Genomic DNA, 11828 nt, shown 5'->3' with positions numbered 1-11828 from the left:
GTTGCTGCGCCGGCACCAAGGATGGAAAGCCTCCCAGAGGAGGTGATGCCAAGTTGAAGCTGGGAAGCGGCCATGTGGAGATGTGAGGGAAGAGTTCCAGGCAGAGAGAAGGCAAATCCAAAGATCCTCAGGGTGCGGTGGCTCATGGTTGTAATCCCAGCACTTTGGGAGGCCGAGGCGGGTGGATCACGAGGTCAGGAGTTCGAGACCAGCCTGTCCAATATGATGAAATCCCGTTTCTACTAAAAAATACAAAAATTAGCCGGGCGTGGTGGTGCACACCTGTAGTCCCAGCTACTCAGAGGCTGAGGCCGGAGAATCGCTTGAACCCGGGAGGTGGAGGTTGTAGTGAGCCAAGATAGTGCCACTTCACTCCAGCCTGGGCAACAGAGTGAGAGACTCCATCTTTTAAAAAAAAAAAAAAACTTCAGGCAGGCAGCAACACACTCTCCGTATTTGAGGAGCAGAGGGTGTGTCAGGGGTGGCCGCAGCAGCTGAACAAAGGTCTTAGAATCCCAGCTAATGTCATGGGACCTAGCACCCAACCCCAAAAGAAAGAAGAAAAGATAGGAACCTACTGTTGACAAGAAAGTGCACTGAGAAGTGTTTTTATCTGACCCAATCTGCATCCAGTTTAGACGCTGATACATCAGGGATTTAACAATCTGCCTTAATGTCTAGCAAGGGGGGGTGCTAGAAGGAAAACACAGAGTCAAGAGTTTTTCCGTCAACCCTGCCAGCAGGTCACTGGAAGACTTTTCTCTGGGCGTGGTTGATGTCAGGGATGCACATGCAGGAGAGTGCGGAGTGAAAATGAGTGACATGGGCCCGTTACTGGAGATAAATGAGGCTGTAGTGACCGGGAGCTCATGTTCTACCAAAGGGGTTGCCAGTTCTGATTTCGGTGGCGGTGAAAAAGAGAACAGCACCTGCTGCCAGCTGGGAGCTGGTTTGCACCCTCACTCCAGAAGCCTTGGTGTTGCTAGGAGCTGGCCTGGCACCAATAGCGAGGCTATGGTGGTGTCCTGTTGAGCATAATAGTTTCACAAAAAACATCAGACAAGGTCACTCTGACTGATGGATCGAGAAAAAGACCATAATTAAGCCTCAACACAGAAACAAGAACATTCTCCAAACCACAAAAATGACTAAGCACAACCCCCACCAAACATAGCCCCCTCTCCTGCAGCATGTCACTGCTGCTTTTTGTTGTTGTTGTTTTTGTTTATTTTGTTTTGTTTTTGAAACAAAGTCTTGCCCTGTTACTCAAGCTGGAGTGCAGTGATGCAGTCTCGGCTCACTACAGCCTCCGCCTCCAGGTTCAAGCGATTCTCCTGCCTCAGCCTCCAGAGTAGCTGGGATTACAAGCGCATACCATCATGCCTGGATCATTTCTGTATTTTTAGTAGAGATGGGGTTTCACCATGTTGCGCAGGCTGGTCTTGAACTTCTGACCTCTGGTGATCTGTCCGACTCAGCCTCCCAAAATGCTGGAATTACAGGTGTGAGCCACTGCACCCAGTCACTGCGGGTGTCTTTACCAAGCACAGTTTTAGCTTGATTCATTCCTCCCATTGTCTAGATGAGAATTATGAAGATAACCAAAAAGAATGATCCCTGCTTCCTGATAGCATCCCACCCAGAGCAAACACCCCCCTTTTTTAACCCACCTAGGAATTCGCCTAACACAAGCCCCAATCTTGTAGTAAGTCCTTTCACACATGCTCTTACTGACATGTCCGTGGTGTTTGGCCTCCCTTGTTCAACTATAGGTGCTTCCTGGCGGTCCTTGGTTGGAGGGTATCATCAGAAATGGAGGAGCAACAAAGACTCAGCTGAAGCCCTCACTGCCTTGACCTGAGACCTTTGCACATCATTGTGTGCACACCTGAAACCACTTATATCTCTGAGGTGCCATCCTGCTGATGGCTGGGAGATAAGTGCTCAATGAATGGAGTTCTGATATTTTGTTGATAGCCTTAAGCATTGGGTTTATTTATTTATTTATTTATTTTGAGACAGGGCCTCACTCTGTTGCCCAGGCTGGAGTGCAGTAGTATCATCTCAGCTCACTGCAACCTCTGCTTCCCAGCTCCAGTGATTCTCCAGCCTCAGCCTCCTGAGTAGCTGACACTAAAATTAACCAATGTCAGTTATTTATTTATTTTTTTTTTGGTAGAGATGAGGTTTCTTCATGTTGCCCAGGCTGGTCTCAAACTCCTGAGCTCAACATGGTCCTCCCATGTTGGTTTCCCAAAGTGCTGGGATTATAGGTGTGAGCCACCACACCCTGCTAAACATTGGGTTTATTTTTTTCAATTTTTTCACTCCTGTAATAAGGTCCCCACCCTGGATTTTTAGTTATCTGATCAGATTTTTATTTTGTCCTTGGTGCAATTGTTTTCTGTCCTTCTACACTCATTCCTGTGGTGTCTTCTTGTCTAGTATTTTGAATGTTGTTTGTCTATAAGAGGCAAAGTTGGGCTGGGTACGGTAACTCACACCTGTAATCCCAGCCTTTTGGGAGGCCAAGGTGGGTGGATCACCTGAGGTCAGGACTTCAAGACCAGCCTGGCCAACATGGTGAAACCTGTCTCTACAAAAATACAAAAATTAGCTGGGTGTGATGGCAGGTGCCTGTAATACCAGCTACTTGGGAAGCTGAGGCAGGAGAATCACTTGAACCCAGGAGGCGGAGGTTGCAGTGAGCCCAGATCGCACCATTGCACTCCAGCCTGGGTGAGAAAGCAAGATTTCTGTCTCAAAAAAAAAACGCTGGGCACTGTGGTTCCTGCCTGTAATCCCAGCACTTTGGGAGGCTGAGGTGGGTAGATCACCTGACGTTGGGAGTTTGAGACCAACCTGACCAACGTGGAGAAACCTCATCTCTACTAAAAATACAAAATTAGCTACGCATGGTGGCGCATGCCTGTAATCCCAGCTACTTGAGAGGCTGAGGCGGGAGAATTGTTTTATCCCAGGAGGTGGAGGATTCGGTGAGCAGAGATCGCGCCATTGCACTCCAGCCTGGGCAACAAGAGCAAAAGTCTGTCTCAAAACAAGAAAAAAAGAGGTAAAGTCGATATGAAAAGGTTGGATGTAGGTCGGGCTCAGTGACACAGGCCTGTAATCCCAACACTTTGGGAGGCCGAGGTGGGTGGATCACCTGATACCAGGTTTTCAAGACCAGCCTGGCCAACATGGTGAAACCCCGATTCTACTAAAAGTACAAAAATTAGCCAGGCGTGGCAGCAGGTACCTGTAATCCCAGCTACTTGGGAAGCTGAGGCAGAAGAATCACTTGAACTCAGGAGATGGAGACTGCAGTGAGCCGAAATCATGCCATTGCGCTCCAGCCTGGGTGACAGAGCAAGACTCTGTCTCAAGAAAACAAAAACAAATGAAAAAAAAAAAAACAGAAAGAATAAGAATAGGAAAGATGAGCAGCCTCGAATGTCTAAGGGTATCACAAATCTATTATTGCTGAATCTCTGGTGACTAAACACAACTTGTCCCTCTAGAAAGGTAGGGATGCCAACTGTTGAGGGGTTGTGCAACTAGTTAGCATCCCAGAGTCTTATTTGTCATCAGAATTAACTGGAGAAATCACTCCAGCAACCAAGAGCCAGTGAATCTGTCCTACGACCACCCCAGAAACTGTACAATTCAGAAGCTGTTCTCAGACTAAAGTCCTTTGGATAAACTTTGCCCAGGTCACCATTTCTTTTTCTTTTTCTTTCTTTTTTCTTTTTTGAGTTGAAGTCTTGCTCTGTCACCCAGGCTGGAGTGCAGTGGTATGATCTCAGTTCACTGCAGCCTTTGCTCCCAGATTCAAGTAATTCTCCTGCCTCAGCCTCCTCAGTAGCTGGATTATAGGCACGCACCACCATGCCCAGCTAATTTTTGTATTTTTAGTAGAGACGGGGTTTCACCATGTTGGCCAGGCTGGTCATGAACTCCTGACCTCAAGTGATCTGCCTATCTTGGCCTCCCGAAGTGTTGGGATTACAGGCATGAGCCACCGTGCCTAGCCTTTTTTTCTTTTTTTTTTTTCAGACAGAGTTTTACTCTTGTGGCCCAGGCTGGAGTGCAATAGTACAATCTTGGCTCACTCAACCTCCGCCTCCTGGGTTCAAGCGATTCTCGTGCCTCAGCCTCCCGAATAGCTGGGATTACAGGTGCCCGCCACTACACCTGGCTAATTTTTTTCATTTTTAGTAGAGACAGGGTTTCACCATGTTGGCCAGGTTAGGCTCAAACTCCTGACCTCAGGTGATCCGCCTGCCTCGGCCTCTCAAAGTGCTGGGATTACAGGCATGAGCCATCATGCCGGACCCCAGGTCACCATTTCAAAACCTTGATAAGGATTTCTTTGGTTTTGTCTATGTCCTTGCAAACTGCTTTGTTTCATTTCTTCTGCTCAGAATCAGGAGACTTTCTCTGGCCTCTGATCAGCGATGGTGTTTGGCCACATTCTAGAGATACAAAATTGTACAAGCACCATTCTTTTAGACCCCAGTCTCAACTAAAACCGAGCCAAAGACCTGCTTCCTTATGTTTTCTCATGATTTCAATAACTTGTACCCATACATCCGACAGAATTTCCTCAGGGACGGTTTGTAATTGCAGTAGCCATTTGGTGGAACTTTTGATAGTAACAAGATCGTTCATTTGAGAGGTGCCTCAGAACACAAAGGGAAAAAACCTTCGTGAGATTGTTTGCCTTGTTTGTTAAAAACAGATTATTTTGTTTAACATAAGCAGTATTTCATTTAGTTATTTTGCGTATTAATAAATGATGCCAGCTGAGCACAGTGGCTCACACCTATAATCCCAGCACTTTGGGAGGCTGAGGTGGGCAGATCACTTGATGTCAGGAGTTTGAGACCAGCCTGGCTAATATGGTAAAACCCTGTATCTACTAAAAATACAAAAATCAGCTGGGTGTGGTGGTGCACATCTGTAAGTCCAGCTACTTCGGAGGTTGAGGCAGAATTGTCTGAGCCCAGGAGGTAGAGGTTGCAGTGAGCCGAAATTGTGCCATTGCACTCCAGCCTGGGCAACAAGAGCAAAATTTAGTCTCAAAAAAAGAAAAAAAAAACAACTATCTTCCTTCTCCTTGCAGAGGGAGTATAACCTGAGCCTTTTGGAGTGATAATTTTATGTTTGTCTGAAGAAGCTTCTTCTCATATTTTCTTGCTGTTACATTTCACTCTCTTTTCCCCCACCTCTCTCAGAAAGCTTTAAAGATTAACTAATCAAAAAATTGTTCAGTTGTATGTGCACATTCTAGGGAAAGCTAGTCCTAAAAGAAATAGGAATGTCTAAAAGAAACATAAAGTCATATATATATACACACATATATATATATATAGTGCCTGTATATATAATCACTGAAAAGTGTATTTATGTAGCCTTTGGTATCCCAGCTATAAGAAAAGGTCTATCATGCCTATAATCCCAATCCCAGCACTTTGGGACACTGAGGAGCGTGGATCACATAAGGTCAGGAGTTCAAGACCATCCTGGCCTACATGGTGAAACCCTGCCTCTACTAAAAAAAAAAAATCAGCTGAGTATGGGGTCAGACACCTGTAATCCCAGCTACTCAGGAGGATGAAGCAGGAGGTGGAGGTTGCTGTGGGCCGAGATTGTGCCACCGCACCCCAGCCTGGGCAACAAGAGCAAAAACTCCATCTCGAAAAAAAAAAAAAGAAGTCACCTTTGTTCCAAGATAAAAGAAGAGGTTTCGGCATGACTCAGTTTAAATTTTTATTCACCCATGTAAAAACGATGCCAGCATATTTTGATTTGTACAGGAATAGGGCTAATTCTCTCTCTCTCTTTGAGACAAGGTTTCACTCTCTCACCCCAGCTGGACTGCAGTGGCATGATCATAGCTCACTGCAGCCTCAACCTTCTGAGCTCAAGAGATCCTCCTGTCTCAGCCTCCAAAGTAGCCAGGACCCCAGGCACACACCACCATGCCCAGCTAATTTTTAAAAAATATTTTGTACAGACAGAATCTCACATGTTACCCAAGCTGATCTTGACCTCCTGGGCTCAAGCAGTTCTCCCACCTTGGCCTCCCAAAGTGTTGAGATTACAGAGGTAAGCCACTCACTGCTCCTGGCCCTCATGATTTAAGCCTTCTCAATGTATTTATGTTGATCTTATGAGTTAAGTAAATTGTGATGGTTTTCATAAATTGTTTAAGTTAAATGAAAAATATACACAGACATTCCTTGTTTTATTACACCTTGCTTTATTGCCCTTCACAAATATTGCATTTCTTACAAATGGAAGGTGTGTGGCCACCCTGTGTTGAGCAAGTTCATCGGTGTCATTTTTCCAACTGCATGTGCTCTCTTAATGTCTCTGTGTGACATTTTGGTAATTCTCACAATATTTCAAACTTTTTCATTATTATTTTATCTCTTGTGGTGATCTGTGATCAGTGATCTTTGATGTTACCACCGTAATTGTTTTGGGGCACTGTAAACCTCACTCGTATAAGACAGCAAACTTTTTCTTTCTTTCTTTTTTTCGAGACAGAGTCTTGCTCTGTCACCAAGGCTGGAGTGCGGTGGTGTGATCTCGGCTCACTGCAACTTCTCTGCCTCCTGGGTTCAAGTGATTCTCCTGCCTCAGCCTCCCAAGTAGATGGGACTACAGGCGTGCACCACCATGACCAGCTAATTTTTTTATTTTTAGTAGAGACAGGGTTTCACCATGTTGGCCAGGCTGGTATCAAACTCCTAGCCTCAGGTGATCTGCCCGCCTCAGCCTCCCAAAATGCTGGGATTACAGGCGTGAGCACTGCACCTGGCCTAAGAGAGCAAACTTAATTGATAAATGTTGTGTGGTTTGACTGCTCTGCCAACCAGCCGTTCTCTTGTCTCTCTCTCTTTCTTCAGGCCTCCTTATTCCCTGAGATGCAATGATATTGAAGTTAGGCCAATTAATAAGCCTACAATGGGCTCTCACTTCAAGTCCAAAGCTAGAAATGATTAATCTTAGTGAAAAAGGCATGTCAGGCCCGGCGCGGTGGCTCAAGCCTGTAATCCCAGCACTTTGGGAGGCCGAGGCAGGTGGATCACGAGGTCAAGAGATCGAGACCATCCTGGTCAACACGGTGAAACCCCGTCTCTACTAAAACTACAAAAAATTAGCTGGGCATGGTGGTGCGTGCCTGTAATGCCAGCTACTCAGGAGGCTGAGGCAGGAGAATTGCCTGAACTCAGGAGGCGGAGGTTGCGGTGAGCCGAGATCGCGCCATTGCACTCCAGCCTGGGTAACAAGAGCGAAAACTCCGTCTCAAAAAAAAAAAAAAAAAAAAAAAAAAAAAAACGAAAAAGGCATGTCAAAAGCCAAGATAGCCTGCTTGTACCAGTTAGCCAACTTATGAATACAGTGGAAAAGTTTTTGAAGGAAGTTAAAAGCGCTGCTATTCCAGTGAAGACATGAATAATAAAAAAGCGGCCAAGTGTAGTGGCTCATGCCTGTAATCGCAGCACTTTGGGAGGCTGAGGTGTGTGGATCACCTGAGGTCAGGAGTTCGAGACCAGCCTGGTCAACATGGTGGAAACCTATCTCTATTAAAAATACACAAAGTAGTGGGACATTGTGGCACACACCTGTAATCCCAGCTACTCAGGAGGCTGAGACCGGAGAATCACTTGAATTCGCGCACTGCACTCTAGCCTAGGCGACAGAGGGAAATTCCATCTCAAAAAAAAAAAGAGGAAAGTGAAACAGCCTTATTGCTGATATGGAGAAAGCTTTAGTGGTCTGAAAAGACCAAAACAGCCACAACAGCCCTAAATCTCTTCATTACTATGAAGACTTAGAGGGATGAGGAAGTTGCAGAAGAAAAATTTGAAGTTAGCAGAGGCTAGTTCATTAGGCTTAAGGAAATAAGCCATCTGCAGAACATAAAAGTGCCAGATGAAGCAGCAAGTGCTGTGTAGAAGCTGCAGCAAGTTATCCAGAAGATCTAGCTAAGATAACTGATGAAACTGGCTTACGAAACAACAGATTTCCAATGTAGACAAAACAGCTTTCTGTTGGAAGAAGATGCCGTCTAGGACTTTCATAGCTAGAGAGGAGAAGTCAATGCCTGGCTTCAAAGCTTTGAAGGACAGATTGACTCTCTTGTTAGGGACTAATGCAGCTTGTGACTTTAAGTTGAAGCCAATGCTCATTAACCATTCTGAAAATCCTAGGGCCCTGAAGAATTGTGCTAAATCCATTCTGCCTGTGCCCTATTAATGGAACAAGAAAGCCTGAATGGCCACATGTCTGTTTATGGCATGGTTCGTGGAATATTTTAAGTCTACTGTTGAAACCTACTGCTCAGAAGGAGATTCCTTTCAAAACATTAAGACAGTTTTTCTGATCACTCAAGAGCTCTAATGGAGATGTACAAGGAAATTAATATTGTTTTCATGCCTACTAACACAATATCTGTTCTTTAGCCCATGAGCCTGAGTAATTTCAATTTTCAAGTCTTCCTGCAGTTGACTCTTGCACATTGTGGGGGTTAGGGATGCCAAGCCTAACACAGTTGAAAATCCATGTATAACTCTTTTTTTTGGTAGAGATAGGGTCTTAATATGTTGCCTGGGCTGGTCTTGTACTCCTGGCCTCAAGCAGTCCTCCCATCTCAGCCTCTCAAAGTCCTAGGATTATATGTATGAGCCACTACACCCAGCCTCATAAAACTTTTTTTTTTTTTGGACTGAGTCTTGCTCTGTCACCCAGGCTGGAGTGCAATGTCTCTATCTCAGCTCACTGAAACCTCCACCTCTTAGGTTGAAGTGATTCTCCTGCTCCAGCCTCCTGAATAGCTGGGATTACAGGTGCACATCACCACGCCTGGCTAATTTTTGTATTTTTAGAAGAGATAGGGTTTCACCATGTTGGCAGGGCTAGTCTTGAACTCCTGACTTCAAGTGATCTGCCCACCTCCACCTTTCAAAGTGCTTGGATTACAGGCAGGAGCCACTGTGCCTGGCCTCAGCCTCATATAACTTTTGACTGCCCCCAAACTTAACTACTAATAGCCTAATGTTAATCAGAAGCCTTACCGATAACACAAACAGTCAGTTAACACATATTCTGCCTGTTATTTTTATTTATTTATTTTTTTGAGATGGCATCTCACTCTGTCACCCAGGCTACAGTGCAGTGGCTCGATTTTGGCTCACTGCAATCTCCGCCTCCCAGGTTCAAGCGATTCTTCTTCTGCCTCAGCCTCCTGAGTAGCTGGGACTATATGCACATGCCACCACACCCGACTAATGTTTGTATTTTTAGTAGAGACAGGGTTTCACCATATTGGCCAGGCTGTTGTCAAACTCCTGACCTCATGATCCGCCCTCCTCAGCCTCCCAAAGTGCTGAGATTACAGGCATGAGCCACCGCGCCTGGCATTCTGCATGTTATATATATTATATATTCAGTCTTGCTACAAAGTAAAATAGAGAAAGGAAAATGTTATTAGGAAAATCATAGGAAGAGAAAATATATTTACAGAACTGTACTGTATTATGAATACCATAAGTTTACATCATATGTTTATAAGATGAAAATCATCTGTCTGAAATGGTGGGCAGCCACAGCTGCAGACCTCAATCCACATTACATATCAAGCAGTTCAACTTTTTCTTGTAATATCATGACTTTTCCCTGCTTCTTGGAAGCACTTCCAGCGTTACTAGTGGCACTTCACATGGGTCCCATGGTGTTATACAAAGCTTACAGTATTGCATTAAACAGAATGAAGAACCACAAGATATCACTTTTTACTGTGATACTTAATTCACTGGAGAGATAAACTGCTCATGTGGAGATGATTAGCATCAGGTGGCATTTTTAAAAATTATTATTTTTTGCTGTTAAAAGAAAGTCAAAGGGGGAAAAAAGAACAAAAAAATTATCATTTTTTCTGCTGTACTTTAACAAATTCTTTAATTTTTTTATTTTAAATTGTTATAGGTGTATTAGTCCAGTTTTATACTGATATGGTGAATTACGCAAAACTGGGTAATTTATAAAGAAAAAGAGGTTTAATAGACTCAAAGTTCCACATGGCTGGGGAGGCCTCACAATCATGGCGGAAGGTGAAGGAGGAGCCAAGATATGTTACATGCCGGCAGGCAAAAGAACTTGTGCAGGGGAACTGCCCTTTATAAAACCATCAGATCTCGTAAGACTTATTCACTATCATGAGAACAGCCGGGACCATCTTGGTTCACTGCAACCTCTACCTCTCAGGTTCAAGAGATTCTTATGCCTCAGCCTCCTGAGTAGCAGGGATTACAGGTGCCTACCACCATGCCTGGCTAGCTTTTGTATTTTTAGTACAGACGGGGTTTCACCATGTTGGCCAGGATGGTCTTGAATTCCTGACCTCAGGTGATCGGCCCACCTTGGCCTCCTAAAGTGTTGGGATTAGAGGCAGGAGCCAAATTTTTTCTTGAGTAACAAAAGACAATAGAGAGTCAAAGGTAACAGGATGAAGATAAGGAAGATCAGGCAAAGAAAACCTTAGTTAAAGAGGAAATTAAAGACAATAACAGGCAATATGAATAACAGAACAAAGGGTAGGAAAACGGATAATGCACAGCCATAGAAATGAAGGAAACCATGTCCTTTGCAGCAACATGGATGCAGCTGGAGGCCATTATCCTAAGCGAATTAACACAGAAACAGAAACCCTAATATCGTATGTTCTCACTTGTAAGTAGGAGCTGAACATTGGGTACACACGGACATAAAGATGAGAACAATAGATGCTGGGGACTGCAGAGAGGAGGGAGGGAGGAGAAAGGACTGAAAAACTGCCTATTGTTTTCTGCTTGGTCGATGTGATCAATAGAAGCCCAATCCTTAGCATCATACAATATGCCCTGGTAACCCCTTTATCTAAAATTAAATTAAATTGAAAAAAAGGATAAGGGCCAGGTGTGGTGGCTCACATCTGTGATCCCAGCACTTTGGGAGGCTGAGGCAGGAAAACTGCTTGAGGCCAGGAGTTCAAGACCAGCCCAGGCAATACAGCAAGACCCTGTCTCTCAAAAAAAATTTTTTAATGGGTTAGGTGTGGTGATATGTGCCTGTAGTTCTAACTACTCAGGAGGCTGAGGTGGGAGAAAATCACTTGAGCCCAGGGGGTTGAAGCTACAGAGAGCTATGATCACCACTGCACTCCAAACTGGGCGACAGAGTGAGATGAACCCATTGCCCACTCTCCCCATGCTAAAAAAAAAAAAAAAAAAAAAAAGCAGAAGAAAAAAGGAAGAAAACAAAAAAGATACTGAATAATCAAATAACTAATCTTGTTCTGTTATATTCTGCAAGAGGTGACATATGTCTTTTCATTTGGGAAATGTGAATCCAAGGATCAACAAACAAGTTTTATTATGGTGCCAGTTATCTGTTTTTGTTTGTTTTGTTTTGTTTTTGAGACAGGGTATAATACTCTTGGCCAGGCTGGAGTACAGTGGTGCAATCATGACTTACTGCAGCCTCAGCTTCCCAGGCTCAGGTGATTCTCCCACCTCAGCCCTCTTGAGTAGCTAGGACTACAGGCACAAGCCACCATGCCAGCTAATTTTTTGTATTTTTTTGTAGAAATGGGGTTTCACCATGTTGCCTAGGCTAGTCTCAAACCCCAGGTTCAAGCAATCCTCACAGCTTAGCCTCCCAAAGTGCTGGGATTACATACATGAGCCACCACACCCAGCCTCCCAACTTTGTTTTAAAACTTTCTTTTTGGTGTGTTCTTGGTGGCCCTTAACAGAAGGACATTGACACTGGAATCT

Source organism: Sapajus apella, unplaced genomic scaffold (genome assembly GCF_009761245.1).
Source record: "Sapajus apella isolate SASKATOON/1434 unplaced genomic scaffold, GSC_monkey_1.0 scaffold51, whole genome shotgun sequence".
Taxonomy (NCBI): Eukaryota; Metazoa; Chordata; class Mammalia; order Primates; family Cebidae; genus Sapajus; species Sapajus apella.
Note: the sequence above shows the minus strand (reverse complement) of the source record.